Below are 11493 nucleotides of genomic sequence, written 5' to 3'. Positions count from 1 at the left end.
ATAATAGGGGTGCCAGAAGGAGAGAAAACTGAGCAAAGAATAGAAAAAATGTTTGAAAAAATAATGACAGAAGACTTCCCTGATCTTAGAAAGAAAAAACTCACACAAATCCAAGAAGCTCACAGAGTCCCAAAATAAATGAACCCCAAAAGACCGATGCCAAGGCACATTATAATTAAATTGGCAAACACCAACGACAAAGCAAGAGTCTTAAAAGCGGCCAGAGAGACAGAAACTTACTTACAAAGGATCCCCCATCAGACTAGTGACGGATTTCTCAACAGAAACACATCAGGCAAGAAGGGAATGGAATGAAATATACAAAGTCATGCAAAGGAAGGGTCTGAATCCAAGAATACTGTACCCAGCAAGGCTATCAATCAAAATTGAGGGTGAAATCAAGAGCTTCATAGACAAAAAAGGACTACAGGAGTTTATTACCACCAAACCAGCAATGCAAGAAATGCTAAAGGGTCTGCTGAAAAAAAAAAAAAGAAAGAAAGAAAGAAACAAAGAAGGAACACAGGGGTAAAGAATAAATATGGCGACAAACAAGTATCTATCAATAATAACTTTAAAAGTAAATGGATTAAATGCTCCAATCAAAAGACATAAGGTAACTGAGTGGATAAGAAAACATGACCCATATATCTGCTGTCTACAGGAAACCCAAATCAGAAAAAAAGATGCACACAGACTGATGGTGAAGGAATTGAAAAAGGTTTTTCCAGTGAATGGAAATGAAAAAAAAGCTGGGGTAGCAATACTTATATCTGACAAATTAGATCTCAAAGTGAAGGACATAAAAAGAGATAAGGAAGGCCACTTCATAATACTAGAGGGAGCAATCCAACAAGAAGAAATAACTCTGGTAAACATATACGCACCCAATATAGGAGCACCCAAATACATAAGAAAACTTCTGGAGGAGATCAAGGGAGAGATTGACAGCAATACAATCATAGTAGTGGACTTTAACACCCCACTATCACCATTGGACAAATCCGCTAAACAAAAAATCATCAAAGAAACATCAATCCTAAATGACTCACTAGATCAGATGGAATTAATTGACCTCTTCAGAACATTTCACCCCAAAGCCACAGAATATACATTCTTCTCAATTGCACATGGGTCATTTTCAAAGATAGACCATATACTGGGTCACAGGCAAAGTCTCTTCAAATTCAAGAAGATAGAAATCATATCAAGCATCTTCTCAGATCACAATGGCATAAAACTGGAAATCAACTACAATAAAAACAATCCAAAAAAATCAAACACATGGAGACTAAATAGCACACTATTAAACAATGACTGGGTTACCAGAGAGATCAAAGAAGAAATAAAAAACATCATGGCAACAAACGACAATGAAAACACAACAATCCAAAACCTATGGGACACAGTGAAAGCAGTCTTGAGAGGGAAGTTCATAGCTCTACAAGCCTACTACAAAAAACAAGAAACAATGATAATAAATTACATAACCCTACAACTCAAAGAGTTAAAAAGAGAGCAACAAGAAAAGCCCAGTGTAAGCAGAAGGAAGGAAATAATAAAGATCAGAGCGGAGATAAATGACATAGAGACCAAAAAAACAATATGAAATATCAACAAAACCAAGAGCTGGTTCTTTGAAAGGATAAACAAGATTGACGAACCTCTAGCCAGACTCACTAAGAAACAAAGAGAAAGGACCCAAATAAACAAAATCAGAAATGAAAGAGGAGAAATAACAACAGACCCCACAGAAATACAAAGGATTGTTAAAAAAAAATACTATGAACAACTCTACTCCAACAAACTAGACAACCTGGAGGAAATGGACATATTCCTAGAAAAATACAACCTTCCAAAACTTAATCAGGAAGAATCTAAAAATCTCAATAGGCCAATAACTATGGAAGAAATTGAAGCAGTCATCAAAAAGCTTCCAGCAAACAAAAGCCCAGGACCAGACGGCTTCACAGGGGAGTTTTACCAAACATTCAAGGAAGAACTAAAACCTATCCTCCTCAGACTATTACAAAAAATTCAAGAGGAAGAAACACTTCCAAGCTCATTCTATGAAGCCAGCATCACCCTAATACCAAAACCAGATAAAGACAACCCAATGAAAGAGAATTACAGGTCAATATCCCTCATGAACATAGATGCCAAAATCCTCAACAAAATCCTAGCAAATAGGATCCAGCAGTACATCCGAAAGATAATACACCATGACCAAGTAGGTTTTATCCCAGGGATGCAAGGATGGTACAATATCCACAAATCAATAAACGTAATACATCACATAAACAAAATGAGAGATAAAAACCACATAGTCACATCAATTGATGCAGAAAAAGCATTTGACAAAATCCAACACCCTTTCTTGATAAAAACTCTCAGCAAGGTAGGAATGGAAGGATCATACCTCAACATAATAAAAGCCATATATGACAAACCCACAGCCAACATCATAATCAATGGGCAAAAACTAAAACCATTTCCCCTAAGAACAGGAACAAGACAGGGATGCCCCCTCTCACCACTCCTGTTCAACATAGTACTGGAAGTACTAGCCATCGCGATTAGACAAGAAGAAAAAATAAAAGGCATCCAAATTGGAAAAGAAGAAGTAAAACTGTCCTTATTTGCAGATGACATGATACTGTACATAGAGAACCCTAAAGACTCCATCAAAAAATTATTAGACTTAATAAATTAATTCAGCAATGTAGCAGGATACAAAATTAATGCCAAGAAATCTATGGCATTTCTTTACACCAATAGTGAACTTACAGAAAGTGAGACTAAAAAGGCAATCCCATTTACCATCACACCAAAAAAATTAAGATACCCTAGGAATAAACTTAACTAAGGAGGTAAAAGACTTATATGCAAAAAACTACAGGACACTGTAAAAAGAGATAGAGGAAGACATAAACAGATGGAAGAACATACCGTGTTCATGGATTGGTAGAATCAACACCATCAAAATGTCCATACTACCCAAAGCAATCTATAGATTCAATGCAATCCCCATTAAATTACCAACGGCATATTTCACAGATCTAGAACAAACGCTCCAAAAATTCATCTGGAATAAAAAAAGACCTCGAATAGCTGCAGCAATCCTGAGAAAGAAGAACAAAGTAGGTGGAATCTCAATACCAGATATCAAGCTGTATTACAAAGCCACTCTTCTTAAAACAGCTTGGTACTGGCACAAGAACAGACATATAGATCAATGGAATAGACTAGAGAACCCAGAAATCAACCCAAACCACTATGCCCAATTAATATTCGACAAAGGAGGCAAGAGCATACAATGGAGTCAAGACAGTCTCTTCAATAAATGGTGTTGGGAAAATTGGACAGATACATGCAAAAAGATGAAACTAGACCACCAACTCACACTATACACAAAAATAAACTCAAAATGGATAAAAGACTTAAATGTAAGACGGGAAACCATAAAAATACTAGAGGAATCCACAGGCAGCGAAATCGCAAACATATGCCGAAGGAATTTCTTCTCTGATACTGTTCCTAGGGCAATGGAAACTAAAGAGAAAATAAACAAATGGGACTACATCAAAATAAAAAGCTTTTGCACAGCAAAGGAAACTATCAACAAAACAACAAGAAGGCCCACTGCATGGGAGAACATATTTGCCAATGATATCGCCGATGAGGGTTTAATCTCCAACATTTACAGGGAACTCATGCAACTTAACAATAGGAAGATAAATAATCCAATCAAAAAATGGGCAATGCACCTAAGTAGACACTTTTCGAAAGAGGACATACAGAAGGCTGAAAGACATATGAAAACATGCTCAAAGTCACTAATTATACCAGAGATGCAAATCAAAACGACAATGCGGTATCATCTCACACCCACCAGAATGGGTATCATCAACAAATCAACAAACAACAAGTGTTGGAGAGGATGTGGAGAAAAAGGAACCCTTCTGCACTGCTGGTGGGAATGCAGACTGGTGCAGCCACTGTGGACAACAGTATGGAGTTTCCTCAAAAAACTAAAAATGGAACTCCCATTTGACCCAATGATCCCACTTCTAGGAATACATCCCAAGAAGCCAGAAACACCAATCAGAAAGGATATATGCACCCCTATGTTCATAGCAGCTCAATTCACCATAACTAAGATCTGGAAACAGCCTAAGTGCCCATCAGCAGATGAGTGGATTAAAAAACTGTAGTACATCTACACAATGGAATACTACGCTGCGGTAAAAAAGAAGGAACTGCTGCCATTTGCAACAGCATGGATGGAACTGGAGAACACTATGCTAAGTGAAATAAGCCAGTCAGAGAAAGATAAATACCACATGATCTCACTCATTTGTGGAATATAGAGAACAACATAGACTGATGAACAGGGACAGATCCAAAGACAGAGAAACAGTGATCAGACTATCAATCCCCAGAGGGAAAGTAGGGGAGGGTGGGGGTAAGGGGAGGAGATCAACTAAAGGACTTGTATGCATGCATATAAGCCAAAGCAATGAAATGGCAGACTGTGGGATTGGCAGTTTAAAGACAATGATAAAGGACGCTGAAAAATAAAATTTAAAGCTGTGCATCCTACACAGGTAGCACCTGTCCAGAGGAAAATGTCTTCTAATTTGCATAAAAACAAATGCTCTGTCTCTGAGAAAACCAAAAGTTTCGTTTCAGTCATGTTAAGGGATTTATTGTATATTTAAGTAAATTGTCGAGTAAGCAATTGAATAAACAAATCTTAACTTCCCTGAACAGGTACAGAAAAGAAATATAATTTGGGAGTTACAAACTTAACTATACTATTTTAAACCATGAGACTGGATAACTTCATCGATGGAGAGGGAAAAATGAAGGAGAAATCTAACAACTGAGGTCTGGAGTCTCCAATGTTAAGAGATCAGAGTGATAAGGAGAAACCAGCAAAGACCAAGAAAGAATAACCTGTGAAGTAGGAGAAAATTCAGGAGGACTCCTGGAAAAAATAAAGAAGAAGTGTTAAATACTGCTGACAAGTAAGTTAAGAACTGAGAAGTGTACTACTATAGTTAGCTATAGGGCAGTTACTAGTGACTTTGACAAGAGCAGTTTGGTGGAATAGTAAGGAAGAAAGCTTGATTTGATTGAGTTTGTGAGAAAATGGGAAGTGAGGAATTAGAGATAGCAAGAAAAGACAACAGAAGTTTTACTATAAAGGAAAGCATCTTCAATCTACTGTTAAGCCCATTCAGTAAATTTTTACTTCAGGTATTATTTTTCACCGCTAAAATATACATTAGGTTCTTTTTTATATTTTCAATTTATTTGCTGAAATAACTTACTCATTTGCTGAAATAACTATAAATATTTTAACATAGTTATAATCACTGCTTTAAAATCCTCATTTGTTAAATCCAACATCTTATTATCTTTGAGTCACGCTTTCTCTTCAGTATGGTCACATTTTCTTATTTCTTCAAGGCCTGTAATTTTGGATTGCATCCTAGACATTGTGAATGATACATTATACAGATTCTTGATTCTGTTGTCTCTTCAATGAGTTTTGTTTCTGTTTGCTTGTTTGGCGAAAAATGTAACTAGGCTGAACTCAAACCCAAAACTCTAAAATCCCAGTGCAGTTCTTTTATCCTTTCCAGGGAAGGTTGGAGTCTTCCTGCATGTGTGGTTCAGGGCTCATTCAGCTATTAGGGCAGTTGATACAAAGAATTTGGGCTCTCTCTCTCTCTCTCTCTCTCTCTCTCTCTCTCTCTCTCTCTCTCTCTCTCTTTTCCTGGACTCCTCCCTTACTTTTCAGCTGCTGTGGCTTCCTCAAACTCTATCCTTGGTGAGGCTATGGGTTTTCAATCCATGTTTGGCTCCTGCTGTGGTAACTGGGACTTATCTCCAGGCTGAAAACTATAAGAAATTAGAAACCCACTCAGTGCTGTTCCCTTCTTCCACATGTCCATGTAAAATACATACATATCTCCCTACTTTGGTTTGCTCCCTAGCACCTTCAGATGGTTGTGTTTTCTATTTTTTGCAGTTTATAGTTATTTGTGGAGGAGTTACTCTAATAGGAGCTATGAAGCCATTGTCAGAAGAAACTAGCACTTACATCCGGAAATTTTGTGGCATTTGCTTCTAGTATTTGTAATTGTCCCATTGTTTAATCTAGATAGAAACTCAGTGAAATTTTTCCTTCTTTCTGTACTTCTTTGTATCATTCCTTCCCTGGGGCTATAAGATTCAACCTCACTGTCTAACTTTAATGCTGATAGGACTAAAGGAAATAAAAAAGGGGAAAATGCATAGATAAATATTTTAAAATTTCCCTCTGAAGTGCAAATATATTGTGAAAGAGCTAACACATTTAAATCACTGTTAGAACAAATTAGGTTGCTGATCTAGGAGGTCTTGAAAGAGAAGGACCTGTGAGAGGGGAGAGTACAGAGGAGATAACAACATGTAGAGCTGGGCGAGGGACAGATGTGGGTGAAGCCCCTTAGTGAGGTGTGAGATGGGAGAAAAGGCTAACATCTAGTAGGTGAAGGATGTGTTCCAGAGACAGTTTAGAGCCCAAGAAAACGGGCAATCCCTAAATGTTAGAATTATAGCTTCATGGCATTTTAAACCTAAAAAATGCTTACCACATCATCTAAATCCAAAACCCTTATTTGGAGACAAGGAAACTAAGTCTCACACTTTGCCTGTTTCATAATTTAGTCAAGGGACTCATTCCCCTCAGCACAGTGTTGGTGCTATCATCCTATCTAACAATAGCCTGGGGCCTGTTCACATTTGTGTTTTGACTAATCAATGTTGTGTATGAGAGCTGTAGGCCTGAGCCACTCAATTCATCCTTAAACAAGCTGGAGAATTCTAATACAGAGCTTTTTGTTCTTTCTCTGCATTATCTTGGAGTTTTAATCACAGCAGAGTGCATTGGGGCTTTCTTGTGATTGCATATAATACACCAGGCTCCAGCTCTCTTTTTAATAATGATAAAGCCACGCAGCCTCTCATGGATTGCTTGGTTTCGTGTTCAGGTAGAGGTGGCTCACAGGATACTGCAACAATTAATTCAGATTAGCTCATAAATTTATTGAAGGCAATATCTATAAGGTGTTCCTGTCTGTCTCTGTGACTGCTATTAACAATAATAAAATGATATGAGTTTCATACTCCCTGATCCCATGCTGCCTTCTGATTTAATCATTAGTCAGAATCTGCATTCTTCCCTAAGGTATCTTTTTATCCTCTCAAATACAAATGAGAAGCTGAAATCAGTGAATTTAAGAAATTATCCTATATAATAAAAGGCTAATATGCAAAGTGTCTCCTCAACCAGGAGTTCAACCAGAGGGGGGGCAAGCTAGCCAACCGCCTGTGGCCCCTCCCCCCAGCTGGCCCTGCCCCAAATCGACACCCCCCCCCCCACTCGATCGGGGGCAGAGCCGGCCCACCAACTGCCCACAGCCCCTCTCTCCAGCAGGCCTGGTCCGATCAGCCCTGATCAGGGCAGGCTGGCTGGACCCCACCCATGCACAAATTCATGCACCAGGGCTCTAGTATCCTATATAATAAAGCCTAATATGCTAACTGTCCGGTCATCCATTAAACCAATCAAAGCATAATATGCTAATGATATGCTAAGGCCACTCAACTGCTCACTATGATGTGCACTGACCACCAGGGGGCAGACAGTGAACAATTGACCAGTCACTATGACATATACTGACCACCAGGGGGCAGATGCTCCAACTGGTAGATTAGCTTGCTGCTGGGGTCCGGCCTATCAGGACTGAGGGAGATGGACCGGACATGCCCTGGAGCCCTCCCAGGGTCCCTCCCCAGCTGGCCAACCTCCCACATCCCTCCCCAGCCCCAATAGTGCACCAGTGGAGTCCCTCAGTCTGGTCTGCACCCTCTCGCAATCTGGGACCCCTTGGGGGATGTTGGAGAGTCAGTTTTGGCCCAATCCCGCAGGCCAGGCTGAGGGATCCCACTGATACACAAATTCGTGCCCTGGGCCTCTAGTTTTAAATAATGCTTTTATGTCCACAGGTTTGTTCTCGCCTCTCAATATCTGGGTTAACATCTTCTGGACAAATCAAAACACATCAAGATGAGTATAATTGTCTTTATACTCAAAAGGTAGTATATGCTTGTAATGACAGCAGTGGCCAAGTGAAGGGAGAGTAAGCTATTGTTCACAACCTAAGATTAAGAGTTGTTGTGGGATTTTTTTAATGATGCACCGTATCCTTCTGCCCTCTGGCCAATCAACAAGAGCCCAAATAGTAACTAAACAATAACCCCAAAATGTCTATGTATCAAAGAGTAATCTAACTTTTAGGGAGAATAAGCATAAGTAATGGGACTTCTTATTGCCTTCACTTAAATAAAAAATATAAATTAATGTAAAATCTACAAATATTCACCATGTTACTTTAAAGCTATAATTTTATAGCCCAAAGATAATTTAACATCTAGCATTTGGGACTTAAACAGTCAATGTAACAGCATAGGTAAACTCTTGAGTCCTCCCACAACCACATCAAAATTACAGCTGAACTACAGAACAACCATCATTTAGAACCACCTGAAACCTATCTGAATGGAAGTCCTACAACTATGGAATTAAAGAAGAAACTACATCAGTGATGGCGAACCTATGACACGCGTGTCAGAGGTGACACCCGAACTCATTTTTTTGGTTGATTTTTCTTTGTTAAATGGCATTTAAATATATAAAATAAATATCAAAAATATAAGTCTTTGTTTTACTATGGTTGCAAATATCAAAAAATTTCTATATGTGACACGGCACCAGAGTTAAGTTAGGGTTTTTCAAAATGCTGATACGCCGAGCTCAAAAGTTTCGCCATCACTGAACTACGTCAAGACTGGTAAGGGGGCAGAGATACGAAACAGGCTGGTCCCACACCCAGGTGTGGCAGTTTATAATCAGGTATATAAGAAAGCTATCTCAGCTGCAGAGGTCCCCTCTGAGGAGCAAGGGATACAAGCCTCACACCAGGCCACCCAGCCCAGAGTTCAGTACTGGGAAGAGAAGTTCCCATAACTTCTGGCTGTAAAATCTAGCTGGGATTGTGGCTGAGGATGACAGAGGGCTGCTGGAGTCCCAGGCAGTTTCTCTTAAAGAGCCCATGCACAGACTTACTCAGACTCACTCCATCTGAGCTCCAGCACTTGGGGCAGCAGTTTGAAAGGAACCAAGGACATACAGGGAAGAACTAAACTGTCTGGCATCAGGGGACACCTGAGTGGGGGGCAGGTTTTTGCCAGGCAGAATTGCTGGCAGAGGCCATTATTCCTTTTCTGAGACATTCCCTCTTCACAGAGCTGGCAGGGGAGCACCATATCTGAGTCTCCATCAACTTGGCTCCAATTGTTTGCCCTGCCCTGGTGATTCCTTGAGGCCCCAGCCCACCCAACTTTCAGGCCCACCCAAGCTGTTTCCAGTGACTTTTCCATACAAATGGCCTGTCTTGACTCATGTTTCAGACCTTTGTAAAATCTCTCAAACAAGCAGCATCTGTCCTCAGCATGCCCCACACCTCTCATTAAGTGGCCCCAGGCCTGGCACTAGCAGCAGCCAACCTTGGTTCACAGCTAAACCTCTCTTGGACACCCCCAAGCCCAGCACAAGTAGCAGCCATCTGAAGATCACTTTGTAGTTCATGCAGGTGGCCCTGTACAGAACACAGTTGGCAGCTGACCTTGGTCTGTACCTCCCAGGAGACCCCAGAGGCAGCACACCTAGAGGACACATAGAAGCAACACCCAACTGTTGTAGGTGGCAGGAACGGCATCAGCTGTTAGACTGGTGGGGTTAGACTGGACCTGGATTCAGCAACCTTGGTACTTGAGTTCTGGATATGAAAGAATTTATTTAGAAAATCACATAGGTAGAAGTAATTCATAAAAGAAATAGGCTGAGGAAATTAGTTATAGAGGTAAAGGAAGGGCCCTTGGAGCTTGGGAGTGAGGAAGGTAATCATAATGTGCCTACAGCGAGGGGGAAGAGAGGGGGAAGGGGAAGATTCGGGCGTGCTCCCAGGACTGAGAATACACTGGGTCCTCTGCCCTAAGGGTTTTAAGTGTGGAGATTTTAGGGGAGGTCCCAGGGGAAGATAGCAATAGAATATTCAGCAGCTTTCCAGGTGTGTCCTTTCAGGGTTCCAGGGCAGGGGGGTCATTATCCAATGCAGCTGGTCCTGAAGTCAGACATGGGGTTCCTTGTCTGTTTTTTTTTGTTTTTCGTGTCCTGGAGCTAAAATACAACTGAGGCCTACATGTTATCTCTAGGAAGGAAAGATCAGGGGGTCCAAACCATAGTTAAAAAAAGAAAAGAAAATGCATATTTGCATACATGACTCAGTGGGGTTAGCCTTGTAAATGATTTGTAAATAAAGTATAAATGACTTTATTTACATTTAAGAATGTAAATAATGGTAGTATCAATATGGTTTTTAAGATAAATTATGCTTTCTATCACTTTGAACTTTTTCTTTAGAAACTAGCTCCCCTGACCAAAATGCATGAATAGATAAATTATCACTAAGATATATGTAAGTTTTGTTCCTGTGATGCTCTGTTAACCAAAATCTGTTTTTTATGTATCATAACTCCTTGAGTTTTTTGGGAAAAAAATGAAAAATATAAAATAAGAGTCACACTTGATTATATTGGAAAAGAACACATTGCTTGTAGTTTAGCACTATAATTGTATTTTTAATACACAATATGTCCCTGGGGATTTTACTTCAAAAATAATCCTCTAGGAGTCTGTCTCAAGACATTAACACGTATAAGTACTCATAATAATTAATACAAAAATGTAATGTCTGAAGTTTTAAACCAAGTTAATTTTTTTAAAATGAGTCTTTATATTGTGCCACAAAATGGCGCTATGAGTACAATATTTAACATTAAAAACTAAAAACAAAATTAAATGCAAAACTACCTCAAACACATTCCCTTAAGGATAAGCAAAAGAGAAAAAATATAACCAGATGAAGGTGACATCAAGTAAATTTTTGAGCATCCTGGTGAAAATAAAGACTGCTGCATTATTTCAGATGGAAATAAAAATATGTGCGGAGTTTCTCATCTACTATAGTTTTTTAAAACAACTGAATATTTGAAGAGAAGAAGGACACTTCCAGAGGAGCCACCCTATGCAGGCGCTGTGGTGAGCTCTGGGCATTCAGTAGGGAACAAAACAGACATGTTTCCTGCCCCTATGGAATTTACATGAATGAGACAGACAAGAATTGAGACTATACAATTTTACAAATCATGGTGAAGCAGCCAAGTGCCTACTCTACATTAGGACCTACACACCACCAGTTCCCAAAAGCAAATACACAGAGCCTTTTTGTTGTTGGTTTTAATGTTTTTATTGTTAATTAATATGAACGGTAACAAAAATAAATGACATTATAAAAGTTTAATAAAACTTACCTAGGT

Source organism: Myotis lucifugus, unplaced genomic scaffold, assembly GCF_000147115.1.
Source record: "Myotis lucifugus unplaced genomic scaffold, Myoluc2.0 scaffold_22, whole genome shotgun sequence".
NCBI classification, from domain to species: Eukaryota; Metazoa; Chordata; class Mammalia; order Chiroptera; family Vespertilionidae; genus Myotis; species Myotis lucifugus.
Note: the sequence above shows the minus strand (reverse complement) of the source record.